Source organism: Oncorhynchus kisutch, linkage group LG16 (assembly GCF_002021735.2).
Source record: "Oncorhynchus kisutch isolate 150728-3 linkage group LG16, Okis_V2, whole genome shotgun sequence".
NCBI lineage: Eukaryota > Metazoa > Chordata > Actinopteri > Salmoniformes > Salmonidae > Oncorhynchus > Oncorhynchus kisutch.
In genome coordinates this window covers 884,537-896,642 of record NC_034189.2, presented here as the reverse complement: position 1 = coordinate 896,642, position 12,106 = coordinate 884,537, and positions in this window count along the sequence as shown.

The window sequence follows — 12,106 nt, the reverse complement described above, 5'->3', positions numbered from 1 at the left end:
TAAACTCGGACAAAACAGAGATGCTTGTTCTAGGTCCCAAGAAACAAAGAGATCTTCTGTTGAATCTGACAATTAATCTTGAAGGTTGTACATTCGTCTCAAATAAAACCATGAAGGACCTCGGCATTACTCTGGACCCTGATCTCTCTTTTGACGAACATATCAAGACTGTATCAAGGACAGCTTTTTTCCATCTACGTAACATTGCAAAAATCAGAAACTTTCTGTCCAAATTTGATGCAGAAAAATGTATCCATGCTTTTGGTCACTTCTAGGTTAGACTACTGCAATGCTCTACTTTCCGGCTACCCGGATAAAGCACTAAATAAACTTCAGTTAGTGCTAAACACGGCTGCTAGAATCTTGACTAGAACCAAAAAATTTGATCATATTACTCCAGTGCTAGCCTCCCTACACTGGCTTCCTGTCAAGGCAAGGGCTGATTTCAAGGTTTTAATGCTAACCTACAAAGCATTACATGGGCTTGCTCCTACCCATCTTTCCGATTTGGTCCTGCTGTACATACCTACACGTACGCTACGGTCACAGGACACAGGCCTCCTAATTGTCCCTGCCGTGGTCTTCCTGTCTGGGTTGGCGCCCCCCTTGGGTTGTGCCATGGCAGAGATCTTTGTGGGCTATACTCTGTCTTGTCTCAGGATGGTAAGTTGGTGATTGAAGATATCCCTCCAGTGGTGTGGGGGCTGTGCTTTGGCAAAGTGGGTGGGGTTATATCCTGCCTGTTTGGCCCTGTCCAGGGGTATCATCGGATGGGGCCACAGTGTCTCCTGACCCCTCCTGTCTCAGCCTCCAATATTTATTCTGCAGTAGTTTATGTGTCGGGGGGCTAGGGTCAGTCTGTTATATCTGGAGTATTTCTCCTGTCTTATCCGGTGTCCTGTGTGAATTTAAGTATGCTCTCTCTAATTCTCTCTTTCTCTCTCTCGGAGGACCTGAGCCCTAGGACCATGACTCAAGACTACCTGGCATGATGACTCCTTGCTGTCCCCAGTCCACCTGGCCATGCTGCTGCTCCAGTTTCAACTGTTCTGCCTGCGGCTATGGAACCCTGACCTGTTCACCGGACATGCTACCTGTCCCAGACCTGCTGTTTTCAACTCTCTAGAGACAGCAGGAGCGGTAGAGATACTCTCAATGATCGGCTATGAAAAGCCAAATGACATTTACTCCTGAGGTGCTGACTTGTTGCACCCTCGACAACTACTGTGATTATTATTATTTGACCATGCTGACCATGATAAAACTCTTTATCTATCACATATCTATCTATCTATCAGATATCTATCTATCTATCTATCTATCTATCTATCTATCTATCTATCAGATATCTATCAGAAAACTCTTTATCTATCAGATATCTATCTATTTATCTATCAGATATCTATCAGAAAACTCTATATCTATCAGATGTCTATCTATCTATCTATCTATCTATCTATCTATCTATCTATCTATCTATCTATCTATCTATCTATCTATCTATCTATCTATCTATCTATCTATCTATCTATCTATCTATCTATCTATCTATCTATCTATCTATCAGATATCTATCAGAAAACTCTTTATCTATCAGATATCTATCTATTTATCTATCAGATATCTATCAGAAAACTCTATATCTATCAGATGTCTATCTATCTATCTATCTATCTATCTATCTATCTATCTATCTATCTATCTATCTATCAGATATCTATCAGAAAACTCTATATCTATCAGATGTCTATCTATCTATCTATCTATCTATCTATCTATCTATCTATCAGATATCTATCAGAAAACTCTATATCTATCAGATGTCTATCTATCTATCTATCAGATGTCTATCTATCTATCTATCTATCTATCTATCTATCTATCTATCTATCTATCTATCTATCTATCTATATCTATCTATCTATCTATCTATCTATCTATCTATCTATCTATCTATCTATCTATCTATCTATCTATCTATCTATCTATCTATCTATCTATCTATCTATCTATCTATCTATCTATCTATCTATATCTATCTATCTATCTATCTATCTATCTATCTATCTATCTATCTATCTATCTATCTATCTATCTATCTGCTGCTGGTGAGTCCCTGATCCACCTCTACGCAGACGACACCATTCTGTATACTTCCGGCCCTTCTTTGGACACTGTGTTAACAACCCTCCAGGCAAGCTTCAATGCCATACAACTCTCCTTCCGTGGCCTCCAATTGCTCTTAAATACAAGTAAAACTAAATGCATGCTCTTCAACCGATCGCTACCTGCACCTACCCGCCTGTCCAACATCACTACTCTGGACGGCTCTGACTTAGAATACGTGGACAACTACAAATACTTAGGTGTCTGGTTAGACCGTAAACTCTCCTTCCAGACCCATATCAAACATCTCCAATCCAAAGTTAAATCTAGAATTGGCTTCCTATTTCGCAACAAAGCATCCTTCACTCATGCTGCCAAACATACCCTTGTAAAACTGACCATCCTACCAATCCTCGACTTTGGCGATGTCATTTACAAAATAGCCTCCAATACCCTACTCAACAAATTGGATGCAGTCTATCACAGTGCAATCCGTTTTATCACCAAAGCCCCATATACTACCCACCATTGCGACCTGTACGCTCTCGTTGGCTGGCCCTCGCTTCATACTCGTCGCCAAACCCACTGGCTCCATGTCATCTACAAGACCCTGCTAGGTAAAGTCCCCCCTTATCTCAGCTCGCTGGTCACCATAGCATCTCCCACCTGTAGCACACGCTCCAGCAGGTATATCTCTCTAGTCACCCCCAAAACCAATTCTTTCTTTGGCCGCCTCTCCTTCCAGTTCTCTGCTGCCAATGACTGGAACGAACTACAAAAATCTCTGAAACTGGAAACACTTATCTCCCTCACTAGCTTTAAGCACCAACTGTCAGAGCAGCTCACAGATTACTGCACCTGTACATAGCCCACCTATAATTTAGCCCAAACAACTACCTCTTTCCCAACTGTATTTAATTTTTATTTATTTATTTATTTTGCTCCTTTGCACCCCATTATTTTTTATTTCTACTTTGCACATTCTTCCATTGCAAAACTACCATTCCAGTATTTTACTTGCTATATTGTATTTACTTTGCCATCATGGCCCTTTTTGCCTTTACCTCCCTTCTCACCTCATTTGCTCACATTGTATATAGACTTGTTTATACTGCATTATTGACTGTATGTTTGTTTTTACTCCATGTGTAACTCTGTGTCGTTTTATCTGTCGAACTGCTTTGCTTTATCTTGGCCAGGTCGCAATTGTAAATGAGAACTTGTTCTCAACTTGCCTACCTGGTTAAATAAAGGTAAAATAAAAATAAATAAATAAAATAAATCTATCTATCAGATATCTATCTATCTATCAGATATTATTTGTGTCATGCACAAAGTAGCCCAATTAACCAACTTGTCAAAACGATAGTTTGTTAACAAGAAATTTGTGGAGTGGCGGAAAATTAATTACTCAACCTAAGTGGATGTAAACTTCCGACTGTACATAGTACCTTAACTAACCGGTGCCCCCGCACACTGACTCTGTACCGGTACCCCCCTGTATATAGTCTCATTACTAACCGGTGCCCCCGCACACTGACTCTGTACCGGTACCCCCTGTATATAGTCTCATTACTAACCGGTGCCCCCGCACACTGACTCTATACCGGTACCCCCCTGTATATAGTCTCATTACTAACCGGTGCCCCCTGTATATAGTCTCATTACTAACCGGTACCCCCACACACTGACTCTGACCGGTACCCCCTGTATATAGTCTCATTACTAACCGGTACCCCCTGTATATAGTCTCATTACTAACCGGTACCCCCTGTATATAGTCCCATTACTAACCGGTGCCCCCCTGTATATAGTCTCATTACTAACCGGTGCCCCCCTGTATATAGTCTCATTACTAACCGGTACCCCCTGTATATAGTCTCATTACTAACCAGTGCCCCCTGTATATAGTCTCATTACTAACCGGTGCCCCCGCACACTGACTCTGTACCGGTACCCCCCTGTATATAGTCTCATTACTAACCGGTACCCCCTGTATATAGTCTCATTACTAACCGGTACCCCCTGTATATAGTCCCATTACTAACCGGTGCCCCCCTGTATATAGTCTCATTACTAACCGGTGCCCCCCTGTATATAGTCTCATTACTAACCAGTGCCCCCTGTAAATAGTATCATTACTAACCAGTGCCCCCTGTATATAGTCTCATTACTAACCGGTACCCCCTGTATATAGTCTCATTACTAACCGGTACCCCCTGTATATAGTCTCATTACTAACCAGTGCCCCCTGTATATAGTCGCATTACTAACCACTGCCCCCTGTATATAGTCTCATTACTAACCGGTACCCCCCTGTATATAGTCTCATTACTAACCAGTGCCCCCGCACACTGACTCTGTATCAGTACCCCCCTGTATATAGCCTCCACATTGACTCCGTACCGTAATAACCTGTATATAGCCTCCACATTGACTCTGTACCAGTACCCCTTGTATATAGCCTCCACATTGACTCTGTACCAGTACCCCCTGTATATAGCCTCCACATTGACTCTGTACCGTAATACCCTGTATATAGCCTCCACATTGACTCTGTACCAGTACCCCCTGTATATAGCCTCCACATTGACTCTGTACCGTAATACCCTGTATATAGCCTCCACATTGACTCTGTACCAGTACCCCCTGTATATAGCCTCCACATTGACTCTGTACCAGTACCCCCTGTATATAGCCTCCACATTGACTCTGTACCAGTACCCCCTGTATATAGCCTCCACATTGACTCTGTACCAGTACACCCTGTATATAGCCTCCACATTGACTCTGTACCAGTACCCCCTGTATATAGCCTCCACATTGACTCTGTACCGGTACCCCCTGTATATAGCCTCCACATTGACTCTGTACCAGTACACCCTGTATATAGCCTCCACATTGACTCTGTACCAGTACCCCCTGTATATAGCCTCCACATTGACTCTGTACCAGTACCCCCTGTATATAGCCTCCACATTGACTCTGTACCAGTACCCCCTGTATATAACCTCCACATTGACTCTGTACCAGTACACCCTGTATATAGCCTCCACATTGACTCTGTACCAGTACCCCCTGTATATAGCCTCCACATTGACTCTGTACCAGTACCCCCTGTATATAGCCTCCACATTGACTCTGTACCAGTACCCCCTGTATATAGCCTCCACATTGACTCTGTACCAGTACCCCCTGTATATAGCCTCCACATTGACTCTGTACCGGTACCCCCTGTATATAGCCTCCACATTGACTCTGTACCGGTACCCCCTGTATATAGCCTCCACATTGACTCTGTACCATAACACCCTGTATATAGCCTCCACATTGACTCTGTACCAGTACCCCCTGTATATAGCCTCCACATTGACTCTGTACCGTAATACCCTGTATATAGCCTCCACATTGACTCTGTACCGTAATACCCTGTATATAGCCTCCACATTGACTCTGTACCGGTACCCCCTGTATATAGCCTCCACATTGACTCTGTACCAGTACCCCCTGTATATAGCCTCCACATTGTCTCTGTACCAGTACCCCCTGTATATAGTCTCATTACTAACCGGTGCCCCCCTGTATATAGTCTCATTACTAACCAGTGCCCCCTGTAAATAGTATCATTACTAACCAGTGCCCCCTGTATATAGTCTCATTACTAACCGGTACCCCCTGTATATAGTCTCATTACTAACCAGTGCCCCCTGTATATAGTCTCATTACTAACCGGTACCCCCTGTATATAGTCTCATTACTAACCAGTGCCCCCTGTATATAGTCGCATTACTAACCACTGCCCCCTGTATATAGTCTCATTACTAACCGGTACCCCCCTGTATATAGTCTCATTACTAACCAGTGCCCCCGCACACTGACTCTGTATCAGTACCCCCCTGTATATAGCCTCCACATTGACTCTGTACCGTAATAACCTGTATATAGCCTCCACATTGACTCTGTACCAGTACCCCCTGTATATAGCCTCCACATTGACTCTGTACCAGTACCCCCTGTATATAGCCTCCACATTGACTCTGTACCGTAATACCCTGTATATAGCCTCCACATTGACTCTGTACCAGTACCCCCTGTATATAGCCTCCACATTGACTCTGTACCGTAATACCCTGTATATAGCCTCCACATTGACTCTGTACCAGTACCCCCTGTATATAGCCTCCACATTGACTCTGTACCAGTACCCCCTGTATATAGCCTCCACATTGACTCTGTACCAGTACCCCCTGTATATAGCCTCCACATTGACTCTGTACCAGTACACCCTGTATATAGCCTCCACATTGACTCTGTACCAGTACCCCCTGTATATAGCCTCCACATTGACTCTGTACCGGTACCCCCTGTATATAGCCTCCACATTGACTCTGTACCAGTACACCCTGTATATAGCCTCCACATTGACTCTGTACCAGTACCCCCTGTATATAGCCTCCACATTGACTCTGTACCATAACACCCTGTATATAGCCTCCACATTGACTCTGTACCAGTACCCCCTGTATATAGCCTCCACATTGACTCTGTACCGTAATACCCTGTATATAGCCTCCACATTGACTCTGTACCGTAATACCCTGTATATAGCCTCCACATTGACTCTGTACCGGTACCCCCTGTATATAGCCTCCACATTGACTCTGTACCAGTACCCCCTGTATATAGCCTCCACATTGTCTCTGTACCAGTACCCCCTGTATATAGCCTCCACATTGACTCTGTACCAGTACCCCCTGTATATAGCCTCCACATTGACTCTGTACCAGTACCCCCTGTATATAGCCTCCACATTGACTCTGTACCGGTACCCCCTGTATATAGCCTCCACATTGACTCTGTACCAGTACCCCCTGTATATAGCCTCCACATTGACTCTGTACCAGTACCCCCTGTATATAGCCTCCACATTGACTCTGTACCGGTACCCCCTGTATATAGCCTCCACATTGACTCTGTACCGGTACCCCCTGTATATAGCCTCCACATTGACTCTGTACCGGTACCCCCTGTATATAGCCTCCACATTGACTCTGTACCGTAATACCCTGTTTATAGCCTCCACATTGACTCTGTACCGTAATACCCTGTATATAGCCTCCACATTGACTCTGTACCGTAATACCCTGTATATAGCCTCCACATTGACTCAGTACCGTAATACCCTGTATATAGCCTCCACATTGACTCTGTACCGTAATACCCTGTATATAGCCTCCACATTGACTCTGTACCGTAATACCCTGTATATAGCCTCCACATTGACTCTGTACCGTAATACCCTGTATATAGCCTCCACATTGACTCTGTACCGTAACCCCCTGTATATAGCCTCCACATTGACTCTGTACCAGTACCCCCTGTATATAGCCTCCACATTGACTCTGTACCGGTACCCCCTGTATATAACCTCCACATTGACTCTGTACCGTAACACCCTGTATATAGCCTCCACATTGACTCTGTACCAGTACCCCCTGTATATAGCCTCCACATTGACTCTGTAACTCTGTACTCTGTATATAGCCTCACTATTGTTATTTTACTGCTGCTCTTTAATTACTTGTTACTTTTATCTCTTATTCTTATTATCCATATTTTTTAAAACTGCATTGTTGGTTAGGGGCTCGTATTCAGCATTTCACTGTGAGGTCTACTGCACCTGTTGTATTCAGCATTTCACTGTGAGGTCTACTACACCTGTTGTATTCAGCATTTCACTGTGAGGTCTACTACACCTGTTGTATTCAGCATTTCACTGTGAGGTCTACTACACCTGTTGTATTCAGCATTTCACTGTGAGGTCTACTACACCTGTTGTATTCAGCATTTCACTGTGAGGTCTACTACACCTGTTGTATTCAGCATTTCACTGTGAGGTCTACTGCACCTGTTGTATTCAGCATTTCACTGTGAGGTCTACTACACCTGTTGTATTCAGCATTTCACTGTGAGGTCTACTACACCTGTTGTATTCAGCATTTCACTGTGAGGTCTACTACACCTGTTGTATTCAGCATTTCACTGGGAGGTCTACTACACCTGTTGTATTCAGCATTTCACTGTGAGGTCTACTACACCTGTTGTATTCAGCATTTCACTGTAAGGTCTACTACACCTATTGTATTCAGCATTTCACTGTAAGGTCTACTACACCTATTGTATTCAGCATTTCACTGTGAGGTCTACTACACCTGTTGTATTCAGCATTTCACTGTGAGGTCTACTACACCTGTTGTATTCAGCATTTCACTGTGAGGTCTACCTACACCTGTTGTATTTAGTATTTCACTGTGAGGTCTACTACACCTGTTGTATTCAGCATTTCACTGTGAGGTCTACTACACCTGTTGTATTCAGTATTTCACTGTGAGGTCTACTACACCTGTTGTATTCAGCATTTCACTGTGAGGTCTACTCCACCTGTTGTATTCAGCATTTCACTGTGAGGCCTACTACACCTGTTGTATTCAGTATTTCACTGTGAGGTCTACTACACCTGTTGTATTCAGCATTTCACTGTGAGGTTGTATTCTGCGCATGTGACTAATACGATTTGATTTGACCAACTGAGACACACACACTGAGACACACTGAGACACACTGAGACACACTGAGACACACTGAGACACACACACTGAGACACACTGAGACACACTGAGACACACACACTGAAACACACACACTGAGACACACTGAGACACACACACTGAAACACACACACTGAGACACACTGAGACACACACACTGAAACACACACACTGAGACACTAGGACACACTGAGACACACTGAGACACACTGAGACACACACACTGAGACACACACACTGAGACACACACACTGAGACACACTGAGACACACTGAGACACACACACTGAGACACGCACACTGAGACACACACACTGAGACACACTGAGACACACACACTGAGACACACACACTGAGACACACACACAGAGACAAACACTGACACACACACAACGCTCTCACACACAACTCTCTCTCCCACACACACACACACACAACGCTCTCTCTCACACACACAACGCTCTCTCTCACACACACAACGCTCTCTCTCACACACAATGCTTTCTCACACAACGCTCTCTCACACACAACGCTCTCACACACGATGCTCTCACACACACAACGCTCTCTCACACACACAACGCTCTCACACACACACACACACACACACACACACACACAACGCTCTCACACACACACAACGCTCTCACACACAACGCTCTCTCACACAACGCTGACACACACACAACGCTCACACACACACAACGCTCACACACACACAACGCTCACACACACAACGCTCACACACACAATGCTCTCTCACACAACGCTGACACACACAACGCTCACACACACACAACGCTCACACACACACAACGCTCACACACACACACACAACGCTCACACACACACAACGCTCAACCGGCAGAGTGACGGTCTAATCTTGACGTGTAGAGTAAAATGTGTCCAATCAGAGAGCTGCTTGTCAGTGGTGATGTCACACATAATCCCAATCCCACAGATTACTGGTTGAGAGGGGGAGGGAACGAGAGAGAGAAATAGAGAGAGAGTGTGAGTGAGTGAGTGAGTGAGTGAGTGAGTGAGTGAGTGAGTGAGTGAGTGAGTGAGTGAGTGAGTGAGTGAGTGAGTGAGAGAGAGAGAGAGAGAGAGAGAGAGTGTGAGTGAGTGAGTGAGTGAGTGAGTGAGTGAGTGAGTGAGTGAGTGAGTGAGTGAGTGAGTGAGTGAGTGAGTGAGAGAGAGGAGAGAGGAGAGAGAGAGAGAGAACTTTCCCTCATCATGATCACTTTGCCACGAAACCAGCTAATCAACACACAAACACACACTTAGCACACACATGGCTGCCAGAGAAGGTTGTGTTGTGTGTGTGTGTGTGTGTTTCTAGGAGTTGCTGGGGGATTAAATGCAGGTTGGAACTGAAAGAGGATTATAGGTACTACAGTAAACACAGACCTGTTGGACAAGGTTGTCTCAGTGTGTCTCAGTGTGTCTCAGTGTGTCTCAGTGTGTGTGTCTCAGTGTGTCTCAGTGTGTCTCAGTGTGTCTCAGTGTGTCTTAGTGTGTCTCAGCGTGTCTCAGGGTGTCTCAGTGTTTCAGTGTGTGTGTCTCAGTGTGTGTGTCTCAGTGTGTGTGTCTCAGTGTGTCTCAGCGTGTCTCAGTGTGTCTCAGTGTGTGTGTCTCAGTGTGTCTCAGTATGTCTCAGCGTGTCTCACTGTGTCTTAGCGTGTCTCTGCGTGTCTCAGCGTGTCTCAGTGTGTCCCAGTGTGTGTGTCTCAGTGTGTGTGTCTCAGTGTGTGTGCCTCAGTGTGTCTCAGCGTGTCTCAGTGTGTCTCAGTGTGTGTGTCTCAGCGTGTCTCAGTGTGTCTCAGTGTGTGTGTCTCAGCGTGTCTCAGTTTGTCTCAGTGTGTCTCAGCATATCTCAGCGTGTCTTAGCATGTCTCACTGTGTCTCAGCGTGTCTCAGAGTGTCTCAGCGTGTCTCACTGTGTCTCAGCGTGTCTCAGTGTGTCTCAGTGTGTCTCAGTGTGTGTGTCTCAGCGTGTCTCAGTGTGTGTGTCTCAGTGTGTGTGTCTCAGTGTCTCTCAGATTGTCTCAGCGTGTCTCAGTGTGTCTCGGTGTGTTTCAGTGTGTGTGTCTGAGTGTGTCTCAGCGTGTCTGAGTGTGTCTCAGCGTGTCTCACTGTGTCTCAGCGTGTCTCAGTGTGTCTCAGAGTGTCTCAGTGTGTTTCAGCGTGTCTCAGCATGTCTCAGCGTGTCTCAGCATGTCTCAGCGTGTCTCCGCGTGTCTCACCCAGTAAAGCCTGGAACAGGTCACTCTGGAAGATGTTGAGGAGTTGTTCAGCTCTGTTCTTAAAACCTTCGTCTCCCATCTGAGAGGCTTCTATGACCTGGAGGGCTCGCTCCGTGTCTGGGGGGGAACACAGTTCTGGTTTACAGCTGTTCTCATGTGTGTCAGAGCCTTGCCAAGGGGGGGTGGGGGTTCATCAAGCTGGCTCACACTACAGAAACAGGACACAGGCTCCATTCTGGCTCACACTACAGAAACAGGACATAGACTCCATTCTGGCTCACACTACAGTAACAGGACACAGGCTCCATTCTGGCTCACACTACAGAAACAGGACATAAGACTCCATTCTGGCTCACACTACAGAAACAGGACACAGGCTCCATTCTGGCTCACACTACAGAAACAGGACATAGACTCCATTCTGGCTCACACTACAGAAACAGGACATAGACTCCATTCTGGCTCACACAAGACAAGGCTTGACTTACTAACAGTCAACAGACTGACAACACACCAGTCCCTCTCTCACACAGACACACCCAAATCACATCGTCAAATCAGCTATAGTTCTGAAGACATTTTCTCCATCATGTTGTCATCTCTGTGAAGTTGTCTCATACACACACATTGATAAAGTCTCACCCTGTCGTTTCAGCGGCATGTTGTCCGGTAGTTGCTCTTCTCTCTACTTTCTCTCTGTCTGTTGATCTGCTCGAGACAGGGCGCAGATTAAAGCCTATTCAGGGATTTAAAGACAGCCGCATGGCCTTCTGGGAAGTGGAGTTTAATCCCAGGGCCGCAAGGTCAGAGGAGAGAGCTTAGAGCCAGACACCTGTTCTATTCATTCTGTCTGTCTGTCTGTCTGTCTGTCTGTCAGTCAGTCAGTCAGTCAGTGGTGCACAACATCACAGTAACCGTTGTTGAATTAATGGTTTGATTGTATGTCAAGTGATTATCTTGTGAATTTTTGAATCCTTAAAAGTTCCTAGAAATGTACCTGTCTATTCTATTCGTTAGTTGTCAATCAGTCAGTCAGTCAGTCAGTCAGTCAGTGGTGCACAACATCAAAGCTCCATCCTAACTGTTTTTCAATGAATTTACTGTTATTTAGGCAATAGAGCAGGCTACGTATGCTGAACAAAAATAT